Genomic DNA, 12,514 nt, shown 5'->3' on the forward strand with positions numbered 1-12,514 from the left:
TGACCTGTGATTGATAGTTTGAGTGAAGTCACATGCTGCGGCCTTCGGAAGCAGTCTCATGAGACAGCTGCAGCAGTCGTAAGTCCGCTGGTGTGTACCCACATGGGCATGAGTAACACACCAGCAAGCTTACTCAGCAGGATATGCTCTATAAATATGAGCGCTGCAGGCGCTGGCAGGGAGAAATCAGCAAAAACCAGGAGATCCAGGGATGGCGCTTTGTGCCGGCAAGGAACAAGGGGGTTTGTTCGCTGTCAAGTCTAAGGGTTCTCTGGCAGCGGTTGGAACATAAGAATAAAACAGGCTGGGGGGGGGAGGCTTTTGTTCTAGTTGTGTTTAAGAGCTCAGCAGTGTGCCTTGCTTAGTCTGATTAGGCTGCTTTAGGTTTATTGTGCATGTTAATGTCTAATGCTTGCTGTGCAACCAATAAAACCCATTGTCTCCACCCATAAGCGTTCTGACTCTCTTCAGATCCAAAAAAAACCCATTGCCTTTGGTTGAAGTGCATTTCCCCCACCCCGTTTCCTTATCACATAAGTCTAATCTGGAGGGGAAGCGAGTTTGCTTTGCAAGAGCTCCCAATCAACTGTGATATCATAGAAGTTTATAAAATTATGCACAGAATGGGGAAAGGGGAAAGGGGAAAACTTTTCTTCCTCTCTGGTAACTTTGGAACTCGTGGACATCAAATGAATGTTGGAAAATTCGGGACAGACAAAAGAAAGTCATTGGCTAAAACAGCCAATGCAATTCTGGGCTGCATCAATAGGAGTATAGCGTCTAGATCAAGGGAGGTAATAGTACCACTATATTCTGCTCTGGTCAGACCTCACCTGGAATACTGTGTCCAGTTCTGGGCACCACAGTTCAAGAAGGATACTGACAAGCTGGAACGTGTCCAGAAGAGGGCAACCAAAATGGTCAAAGGCCTGGAAACAATGCCTTATGAGGAACAGCTTAGGGAGCTGGGTATGTTTAGCCTGGAGAAGAGAAGGTTAAGGGGTGATATGATAGCCATGTTCAAATATATCAAAGGATGTCAAATGGAGGAGGGAGAAAGGTTGTTTTCTGCTGCTCCAGAGAAGCGGACACGGAGCAATGGATTCAAACTACAAGAAAGAAGATTCCACCTGAACATTAGGAAGAACTTCCTGACAGTGAGAGCTGTTTGGCAGTGGAATTTGCTACCAAGGAGTGTGGTGGAGTCTCCTTCTTTGGAGGTTTTTAAGCGGAGGCTTGACAGCCATCTGTCAGGAATGCTTTGATGGTGTTTCCTGCTTGGCAGGGGGTTGGACTGGATGGCCCTTGTGGTCTCTTCCAATTCTATGATTCTAGGATTCTAGGATTCTATGATTCCACACAGTGCATAGTTAAACTATGGAACTTCCTCCTGTAGGAGGCAGTGATGGCCACCAACTTAGATTTCTTTAGAAGAGGATTGGACAAATTCATGGAGGAAGAGGGCAGGGGTGTAGCGAGGTGGGGGCAGGGGGGCGTGCCGGCCCGGGCAGCGCCCTAGGGTGGGGGTGACACTTGGGGTGGGGGGCACTGCCCCCCGCGACCGGCGGCGCCGCGCTTGCTGGCGCCTGCCCTCCTTTTTTTCTCCCCGCTGCTGGGGCGGAGCTGCCAGGCGGCCAGCGAGGAGGAGGGGTGTCAGGCTTGTCACAAGGGTGACACCCCCATCCTCGCTGCCCCCCCCCACAGGCAGCTCCGCCCGGCAGCGTGGGGAGAAGCCCTTAAAAAAAAAAAAAGCCAAGACAAGCAGGCTTGCCAATCAGAAGGTCGGCGGTTTGAATCCCCGTGATGGGGAGAGCTCCCGTTGTTCGGTCCCTGCTCCTGCCCACCTAGCAGCTCAAAAGCACGTCAAAAGTGCAAGTAGATAAATAGGTACCGCTACAGCAGGAAGATCAATGGCGTTTCCGTTCCAGAAGCGGCTTAGTCATGGTGGCCACATGACCCGGAAGCTGTACACCGGCTCCCTCGACCAATAAAGCGAGATGAGCGCCGCAACCCCAGAATTGTCCACAACTAGACCTAATGGTCAAGGGTCCCTTTACCCTTTACCTTTAAGGGCTAAACTACAGCTGCCAGGATTCTGGCGCGGGGGGGGGACTTATTAAATAGTGGGTGGACATAGCAGACGACACAGTAGATTTATGGTGTTTATGCAGCCTGAGATGTCTAAGGACTGGGAAGCAATAGGAAGCTTAAAGCCTGTATACTGTCAGTTCATGTATGCATTGTGCTCTGTTGCGTGCAAGGAGGGAACGCTCCCAGCAGCCACATAGTGGATAATAGCACATCCCCAGCTCCATAATGGTGTTTTCTGCCATGCCATAGATGTTCCAACAATGGCTGGCAAACAAAAAGCCACCTTGAATCAATGGTAGAAAACGTCTGCCTTGAAAACTGCAATTAAGCAGTAGACAGTCACTCTCAGGTTACCATCTGAGACTCAGAAGCATGACATTAGATTTCTAAATGTGTGACTCATTCTAAGAGGCACAGGGAAAATCAAGGAAAGGCCACAGAGGAGAGAGAATGCATCCTTCTCCCAGCAGGGCTTGACTCCAGCGCTTGCAAAAGAACAATTTAAAAGTAACGATGGGCTACAATTCTGTCGCCAAATTTCTCCCAAAGTGAGTATCGACGCAAGCAGAGGCAGGCCATCTGTAACGAAGAGCAAAGCCCTATGCACGTTTACTCAGAAGTAAGTCTCACTGTGTTTGTTGGGGGGATTACTCTCTTGTAAGTAAATTTAGGTTTTGCAGATTAAATGTGTTTCATAATAAATGGGCAACACATCCCCCCATTCATTGCACAGGAACGTGGGGTAGCCAGGAGGGTGGCAAAAGCATTGCATACAGTTTAGTTACACAGAAATGATAATAAGGGACCATATTGCAAGGCGGTCAGAACCACAGAAGAAGCCAGGAGACAACGAGAAGCCAGGACTAGAGGATAACTGGGGAAACACTGGAGAACAATGCTCAACTAAAACAGGAAGCCGTCTTATATAGCTTCCTGTCCGGAAGGAGCCTGGGTGGTAGGAGTCAGTCTAGGACAGGCATGGCCAAACTTGGCCCTCCAGCTGTTTTGCGACTACAATTCCCATCATCCCTGACCACTGGTCCTGCTAGCTAGGGATGATGGGAGTCAGGGCCGTCTCATCCATAGGGGCTGGTGGCGCGGCACACCAGTGCGCAGGGCCCCCTAGGGGCGCCCCCGCGAGCCCGCCGGCATACCGGGCTCCCCCTCCCCAACCCGCCCCTGCCCCCATGGGCGGGCAGGCATTCGTGCGCCGGCGGGCGGGTGGGCTGCAAGCCGGCCGCCCTCGCCTCCCAGAGCCCCAGCTGGAGTGGCGCGGGGCTTTGCGCGCCCTTCCAGCACTCCAGCTGGGGCTCTGGGAGGCGAGGGCGGCCAGCTTGCAGCCCACAAGCCTGCCGGCGTGCGAGTGCCCACGCCAACGCCACGCCTCTCATCCCCCGCTCACCCACCCCCCCTCCCGAGGGGCGGCCAGAACGGGAGGGAGGAGGGCGGAGAGGCGGCAGGCCGGGGGCACCAAGGGATCACCGCGCCACGGCGGCCGATCCCTCTAAGATGGCCCTGATGGGAGTTGTAGTCCAAAAACAGCTGGAAGGCCAAGTTTGGCCATGCCTGGTCTAGGAGTTTACTGCATCTGCAATTCACTTGTTTACCATCTGGGGGAGCTGAACACAGATCCAGCAGTGCCCGATATCGAACCCCGGGCTCTCCATGTCTGTGGTGTGTGTGCCCTGCTGGTTGGAGAAGGAAGAACAGGAAGCTTAGATGGTATTGTTCTCTCACTAGTCTATGTCACCACGTGCTGCTGTTCTGAAACATTTTCTTTGGGGACTGAATTCGAAGTTGCTACTTTATTTACAGCCAAGAGTTTGCACTTCTTCAGAGGGATTGTGTTTTGGGGGGGGGGCTTGTTTTCCTTTCAAAACGGATCGCCACACCTGCCCCGTGGGAAAACGCCAGTTCAAAAAAAACACCATTGGGCACAAAGAACTGTTTGCATAGTTCTTGGGGTTGTGAAAACACACACACACACACCGACAACAACAACCAGCAGTAATACTGCATGCATTTCATTTTACAGATGTGACAGGTGGCGGTCGGTGGCTTTGCCCTGACCCCAGCCGGCAATCAATTCCTGCCTGCCATCAATCACACAGATGAGACAAGGGGATGAGCTGCAAATGGGATGCAGGCCAGAGGGACAGGATCCATTTAGACAATGGATCAAATCAAAGCGTTCTGCAGGGGGCCATTACCAGGCATCTCCCTCTCCCACCCACCCACCCTTAGCAAATGGAATGATTGGTAATGATGAGTTAATTCGTGTTAGCAATAATCAGCCATTTTGAAAGACAAGGACGGGACAAAGGGGGAGACATGGGAAGGATGCAGCGCATTAGTGGAAGGTGTCTCGCACCTGCGGCACTTACAGCTGAAGGTTAAATTGAATGGTCAAGGGGGGCAGCAGGTGCCTTTGGTAAGATGCCCTCCTCTGGGAACATCCCATGGCACCTGCTCTGCAAACACCCTGTGGCACCTACTCTGCAAACATCCCATGGCACCTGCTCTGCAAACATCCTTTGGCACCTACTCTGCAAACGTCTTTTGGCACCTGCTCTGCAAACATTCTTTGGCACCAAACTGACCAGATCCTGGGCTCAGGACAGATTAAGTTGGTATATTTGACTTGGCAGTGCCAAGAATCTGGGTCGATTGATTGAACTGATTCTTGACCTGCGAGATCACCTTACCCCATATATGCCCACGACCACTTTGATTGATGGAAGTGCCACACCATTCCTGTTCCACATTTGTAAGAACTCAATCTTCTAGTGTGGCAGCACCTACACTTTGGAACTCCCTGCCTATTGACACCAGGCAGGTGCCATGACGGTACTCTTTTTGGTGCCTGCTTAAAACACATTTGTTTAAACAAACCTATCCAGATGTTTAGAAAGCTGGTGCGAGTTTTCATCTGTTTCTAACCTATTGTTATCTTAACTTTGTAAAAGCCTTGTATTCTTGTTCTTAATTCGTCTTGTCTTATCCCTTTTTAAAAAAAAAAAAAAACCAAAACCGCTTTGACGGTGGCATTATTTTTTTTAACCATCAAGCGATTGTATAAATTTTATGAAATAAATAGAGGAAATAAAGGTCTAGGGTGGCAGGGTTCTCCGTCACAAGGGTCTTCTCTTCAGGGAAAACATTTGCAAGAGAAGAAGAAGAAGAGGAGGAGGAGGAGGAGGAGGAGGAGGAGGAGGAGGAGGAGGAGGAGTTTGGATTTGATATCCCGCTTTATCACTACCCAAAGGCGTCTCAAAGTGGCTAACATTCTCCTTTCCCTTCCTCCCCCACAACAAACACTCTGTGAGGTGAGTGGGGCTGAGAGACTTCAGAGAAGTGTGACTAGCCCAAGGTTACCCAGCAGCTGCATGTGGAGGAGCGGAGATGCGAACCCAGTTCCCCAGATTACGAGTCTACCGCTCTTAACCACTACACCACACTGGCCCCACCATGAACACCATGGAGGATCAATGCTTCCACTCAACAGCTGTTGATCAGAGGCACTGTTTGTTTGGGAGCAGGGCATCAACCTCCTACGCTCTCCAGGTCTCAGCCTTTCCACAGGTTTTCTGCCTGATACCTTCCCTTCCTCCCTGTCTGATGCCCAGCCCTCTGACACCCCCAGATTTCTCTGGACCATCCAACCTAACCCATAGTCATGCATGGCTGTCTGAACCCAACTCGGCTGATGCCCAGATCTCTCCGAATAGACCCAATTGTGTTCAGGGCCTGGCCCAATTTGCTGCCTAGCTGTAGTAAAAATGAGTCTGAGTCTGCTTTGTATCCAGGGAGTGGGTGAATGTCGGAGCGACTGGCCCCCGTTGTCCCATCAGCTGCAATGGTGCCTCTTGATTCGCATAGAAGATGGCGCTCTTCATTAAATCCCTTCAGTCTTGCCCTCCTTGGAATGAAAAGAAGGAGGATTTAGTTCAAATAAAATATTATGAAACGGCAGCATAAAGTCACTGTGAGAACGGGGGGGGGAGAGAATAATATTACAGCGCCGTAATAAAATAATAATAAGGCAATCATAAGACAATAAAAAAGGAGATGGTGCCGTAAGTCTCTCAAACCCTCGCCTGTGTCAGCTTTTCATTTGCTTGCAGAGACTCAAAGGACCAGACAAGTGTTATGCCAGCTGACTTGGGACATATGTCAGAGGTCAGACCAGCTCCCCTGCAGAGGGCACAGGGCCAAGCAGGCACCTTCCTGCCTCCTTCCCAAAGTCTTGTAAGCGCTGGGCTTTGGGGAGGCAGCATGAGGGTTATGACAGGGTCGTAGAGTCCTCCAGCTTTGGGAAGGAGATGGGTGGGCTCTAGGACCCTGCCAGAGCCTCACACCTTCTTTCCAAAGCCCAGCACCTCCCTTATCCGGCTTTTGGCTGGGGCAAGGGGCATCAAATTCTGGCATCGCACAGGGCAGCACATCACCAAGGTCCGCCCTTGCAGTCATGCCCCAATCTTATATAAAGTAGACCATGCGATTTAAACAAAGGAATGCACAAATGCATGGCGATGCTGACCACTCAATAGCCCTCTCTTGTACCACCACAGTTCATCATCCCCTATGTTGGTTTATTATTATTATTATTATTATTATTATTATTATTATTATTATTCCAGGTTGAGATCATCACTGTTTTGAAATGCGGCAATCTGCCTCTGCTGCATTTGAGGGCCCCTCTTGCTCCTCCTGCTGAACACCCATTCCCACCACCCTTCTGAGTAATACCCCTCCCCACTCCCTCACTATATTTAAGGGTCTGGTGACTTCCGTTTCAGTGTATCAGAAGAAGTGTGCATGCACACGAAAGCTCATACCAAGAACAAACTTAGTTGGTCTCTAAGGTGCTACTGGAAGGAATTTTTTGTTTGTTTGTTTAAACAAAAGAAAGCAACCAATAAACCAGGAACTATCCAATTTGGGTTTGTTTGTGTGTGAGAGTCCAGCCCTCATTGGCATCACAGCCACTGCCAATCAGCACTTTCCTCAAACTGGGCTGATTCAAAGAATAACTACCTGGTGTAATAATGTGTGAGTTACTAGAAAAATTCATCCGTTGGCTCTTGGAAGGAGGCAGCCCAGCTCTTCGTCTTTAACCTCTGCAGAGAAAGAACGTACTTTCTGAATACAGTGCGCCTAACAGAGCAAAGCAACAAAGCGATCCTGTTTAAATGTTACCCTCATCCACAACAAGTCAAATTTTGAACAGTAAAGTTTGCATAACGTTCCTGCACGCGCACATGCATGCACACACACAAACATTCCTACAGCTTAGCAGAGGGAGAAGAACATTGAGATACAAGCCGGAGACTCTGGATTTGTTTGTTTGTTGCTTCACTTGAAGGAAGGCAATATCAAGAGGGGAAATAATAATAAAGAAGCTCTTGTGTGAACTTCAGGTTACCAGCTGCCATTCTTTATTGATCTGTCTGCCCTTCCCTTTGCCATTGAGAAGAAACACTGCAAGAACAAATCGCTTCCCTTTTCTAACCAAGCAAATTCATCCACTGGGATTTCCATTGGAAATGACCGTCTAGCAGACTCGGTCCTCTTTGGCTCCTAGTGGCCCTTGGAGGTTGATCAAATCTATCTATTCCTGACAGTGAGAGCTGTTCGACAGTGGAATTTGCTGCCAAGGAGTGTGGTGGAGTCTCCTTCTTTGGAGGTCTTTAAGCAGAGGCTTGACAGCCATCTGCCAGGAATGCTTTGATGGTGTTTCCTGCTTGGCAGGGGGTTGGACTGGATGGCCCTTGGGGTCTCTTCCAACTCTAGGATTCTATGATTCTAGTTTACCACCCAATCTTACGTTTAGTTTGTCATGTTTCTGAATTGATTTGCTGACGTTTTGTTTAAAAGGGGGGGGGGGTGTTCCCTGAAAATTTGTCAGCATGCCAGTGTATCATGCCAGAAGCATCAGGGGGTGGGGGAGAGAGATGAGACTATCCCATCGTGGTGGGAAGCTGAAAAAGCAGTGATGACCCACCAATGCTGCTTCATGGGCACTAATAATAGTCTTACCCCACAAACATGAGTCTGACCAAACTGTGGGAGGCAGTGGAAGATAGGAGTGCCTGGCGTGCTCTGGTCCATGGGGTCACGAAGAGTCGGACACGACTAAACAACTAAACAACAAACACCTTGGGTTACATTTGCTTCGGGTTGCATTTTTTTGGGTTGCGTTTTTTCAGGTTGCGAATGTGGCAACCCTGGAAGTGTTTACTTCTGGGTTTTGCCCCGCACACGTGTGCAGAAGCGTTCTGCGCAGTTTGCACATGCTCAGAAGCATTCTGCACAGTTCGCGCATTTGCAGAAGTGCGCTGTGCTGGCCCCAAGGGTTTGTCCATGAAGCGAGGTCCAAATCCAGTCCTGGGTCTAGGGGTCCAAAGGAGGTCAATCCGGCAGGGAGCGAGGCAGGGAGCAGATCAAGGTCCAAGGCAGGTTCAGGCACAAGGTTGCAGGTTGAGCACACGCTTGCAACTAAGTTGCTCACGCAACTTGGGCTGGGTCTGGCTGGCTTTTATCTGGCCCTATGCTTAGGGCGGTCCCGATCCTCCGGAGACTCGCCTCTCCTCCGGGCCTGGAGGCGAGCACTCCTCCTGCAGACACTTAACTCCCTTCGCCTCTCTGCCCTGAGCCTCTGTAGCTCAGGAGAGGATGGTGGGTTACTGGACCCAGGGGATGCCTCAGCTTCCTCTGAAGAGGCTGGGAGTGGAGCACCTGCAGGCAATGGGTCCTCCCTCCCATCAGGAGCCAGAGCAGACTCTGCTGGTGCCTGCACCTGGGGATCCAGCACAGGTGGGGATCCTTCAGGCTCAAGCCCTGGCCCCGGCTCAGCTGGTTCTGGAGGCGGGGAATCCCGTGCAGGCTGGGATCCCTCAGGTTCAGCATCAGAGTCTGACTCCCAGGCCATCACACCATCCCCCCTCCCAGGCCCCCCCCTCAACCGAGGGGCCGGACCAGGCTTGCTGGGGTAAGCTGCATGGAAATCACGGAGGCAGGCAGGTGCGTGGACGTTTTCCGCTGGTTCCCATGAACGATCCTCAGGCCCATACCCCTTCCAGTCGATGAGGTATTGGAGCTTCCCCCTGCGGTATCGTGAGTCGAGAATGCGCTCCACCTCGTACTCAGGCTCCCCCTCAACCAAAACTGGCTGCGGTCGTGGATTGTCTGGGTGGAACTCGTCGGGCGGGGCGACTGGACTAAGTAGGGACCGGTGGAACACTGGGTGAACCTTGAGCGATGGAGGTAACTGGAGGCGAAACGCCACCGGCGACACCTGCGCAGTGATGGTGAATGGGCCGGCAAACCGTGCATCCAGCTTTCGTGAGGGCCGAGAAGGATGCAGGTGACGGGTAGAGAGCCACACCCGATCGCCAACATGGAGTTCTGGCCCCTCCTGACGATGTCGGTCAGCCTGGGCCTTGTATGCGTCCTTGGCCTGGCGCAGTTGCTCCATCAATAATTGTTGCTGGGACTGAAGCTCCTGAAGCCAGTCTGTCACTGCGGGGACCGCGGAAGCTGGCAGCACGTCCGGGAACAAACGAGGATGGTAGCCGTAGGAGGCCTGGAACGGGGTCTGCTGGGTGGAGGCGTTCACTGCATTGTTGTAGGCGAACTCCGCCAATGGCAAGTGATCGACCCAGTCATCCTGCTGGAAACTGCAGTAACACCGGAGGTACTGCTCCAGCACCGCATTTGCCCGTTCCGTCTGGCCATCGGTCTGCGGGTGGTGGGCCGAAGATAGACAGACCTCCGTCCCAAGGGTCTGGTGCAGGGCTCGCCAGAAGTGGGATGTGAACTGGACGCCGCGGTCAGAAACCACACGCTCGGGCAGGCCATGCAGGCGGAAGATGTGCTGCAAGTACAGTTGAGCCGTTTCCTTAGCTGTGGGTATGGACGGGCAGGGGGCACAGTGCACCATCTTAGTGAAATGGTCCGTGAAAACCAGGAGGCAGGTACAGTGACGAGATGGGGGCAAGTCCACCACAAAGTCCAGCGAGACCGTGTGCCAGGGACGCGGTGGGACTGGTAATGGCTGGAGCAGACCGGGGGGTCGCCCGGTAGGACCCTTGGCCCGCCGGCAGACATCGCAACCAGCAACATAGCGTGCCACATCAGCCTTCAGGCGGGGCCACCAGAACTCCCGGCTTACCAGATGGGTGGTCCGGTACCGCCCAAAGTGCCCTGCTGCTGGGGCATCGTGGGACATCTGGAGAACCTCAGCCCGCAATGGTCCTGGTGGGATGTATAGACGACCCTGGTGCAGCAGTAGGCCCTGGTGCAGGGCCAGCCCCGGATATCGAGGGCATGACCCGTCAGACAGTTCCCGGAGCCGTTCCTGTGCCCAAGCGTCGACCCGTTGCTGTTCTCGCACCCGAGCCTGCAGCGGCTTGGCCTCCTGAGTGGCCAGGAATGCGGCTGGTGGTAAGATAGTCGTCGGTACTGCCTGCTGTACAGTGTCTGCGACGTCCTCAGGTTTCCGGGACAGGGCATCCGCTTTCCGGTTTTGGGAGCTAGGGATGTAGCGGATCCGGAACTGGAACCGGGAGAAAAACAGCGCCCACCGGATCTGCCTTTGGTTCAACTTGCGGGTGGTCTGGAGGTACTCCAGATTCCGGTGGTCCGTTCTCACTTCCACCGGGTGTCGTGCCCCCTCAAGATGATGGCGCCAGACCTCAAAGGCCACCTTGATGGCCAGTAGTTCCCGCTCCCACACGGTATAGTTACGCTCCGCCGGAAGGAGCTGCCGGGAGTAGTAAGCGCAGGGTAACAGTGGCGCATCGGGTCCGTGTTGCTGAGACAGGATGGCACCGAGAGCCGTACTGGAGGCATCAGTCTCCACCACGAAGGGACGAGAGGGATCAGGATGCTGTAAAATCGGCGCCCTCTGGAAACAGGCTTTCAACCCCTGAAATGCCACTTCAGCCTCCTCATCCCAGGAGAAGGGCGTCTTGGGGCGCAGCAGTCGGGTTAATGGGGTGGTGCGATGAGCATAATCTGCAATGAAGGTCCGGTAATAGTTGGCGAACCCTAGGAACCGCTGTAAGTCCTTGCGGTTCCGGGGCGCTGCCCACTCTCGAACCGCAGCCACCTTCCCAGGGTCCATCTGCACCCCGTCAGGGGAGAGTCGGTGTCCAAGGAAGTCTACTGACCGCTGGTGGAACTCGCACTTGCTGAGCTTGGCGTACAGTCGGTGCTCCCGCAAGCGCTGCAACACGGACCGAACATGACTCTCGTGACGGGCTGGGTCACGGGAATAAACCAGAATATCATCTAGGTACACCACCACGTATTTGTCTAGCAAGTCCTGGAACACGTGGTTGATGTACCGTTGAAACACGGCGGGCGCGTTGCATAATCTGAACGGCATAACCAGGTATTCAAACTGCCCATACCGGGTCCCGAATGCAGTCTTCCACTCGTCCCCGGCACGGATCCGAATCAGGTTGTAGGCCCCTCGGAGGTCCAGTTTGGTGAACATCTGCGCCCCCTGCACCCGCTCCAGCAATTCTGCAATAAGGGGCAAGGGGTACCGGTCTGGGATGGTGATCTTATTCAGGGCCCGGTAGTCATGGCAGAGGCGAAGCTCCCCACACTTCTTCTTAACGAAGAGTACAGGAGCGGCAGTGGGTGAGGTAGAGGGCCTAATGAACCCGCGTTCCAGGTTCTTGCGAAGGAAGTCCTGCAAGGCTTCACGCTCTGGCTCCGAAAGAGAATATAAGCGGCTCACAGGCAGGGACGCCCCAGGCTGTAGGTCTATGCCGCAGTCGAAGGACCGATGAGGCGGCAGCTTGTCTGCTCCCTGTTCCTCGAACACGTCTAAATAGTCCTGGTACACAGCAGGGAGCGTTGACAAAGCCTGACCCATGGGGGCAGCTGCTACTAACTCGGACTGAGCATGGGAACCCGGGTCTGGGAAGCGTACAGTCCGATTGACCCAGTCGATCTGAACATTGTGCGACTCCAGCCAGTCCATCCCAAGCACCAGGGGAAACCGGGGCATGGTGGCAATGTCCAGGGTTCGCACCTCCCGGTGCTGCTGGTAGCACAGGACCAAGGGCTGGGTCTCCCGAGTAACAGCGCCCGAGCGTAGGAGCCATCCGTCAATTGCCTCCACCTGTACTGGTTCCGGCTTGTTCTGAAGCGGCACCTGATGCTGAGTGGCGAAGGCAGAGTCCATATAGGAGCGGGTTGCCCCCGAATCCACCAGAGCGTGGGTGAGAATCCAGGGCCCACCGGGGGGGTATAGACGCACCGGTATCATGAGGTGTTGCAATTCCACTGGTGAGGGCCCATCATGCGATGCTTGGGACCCCAGGTAGCCTGGGCCATCGGCTACTGGGGTTGGCCGTTTTCCCTGCGGCTGGCGTTTCTCAGGGCAGGTTCGGGCGTAGTGTCCACT

Source organism: Lacerta agilis, chromosome 10 (genome assembly GCF_009819535.1).
Source record: "Lacerta agilis isolate rLacAgi1 chromosome 10, rLacAgi1.pri, whole genome shotgun sequence".
Taxonomy (NCBI): domain Eukaryota; kingdom Metazoa; phylum Chordata; class Lepidosauria; order Squamata; family Lacertidae; genus Lacerta; species Lacerta agilis.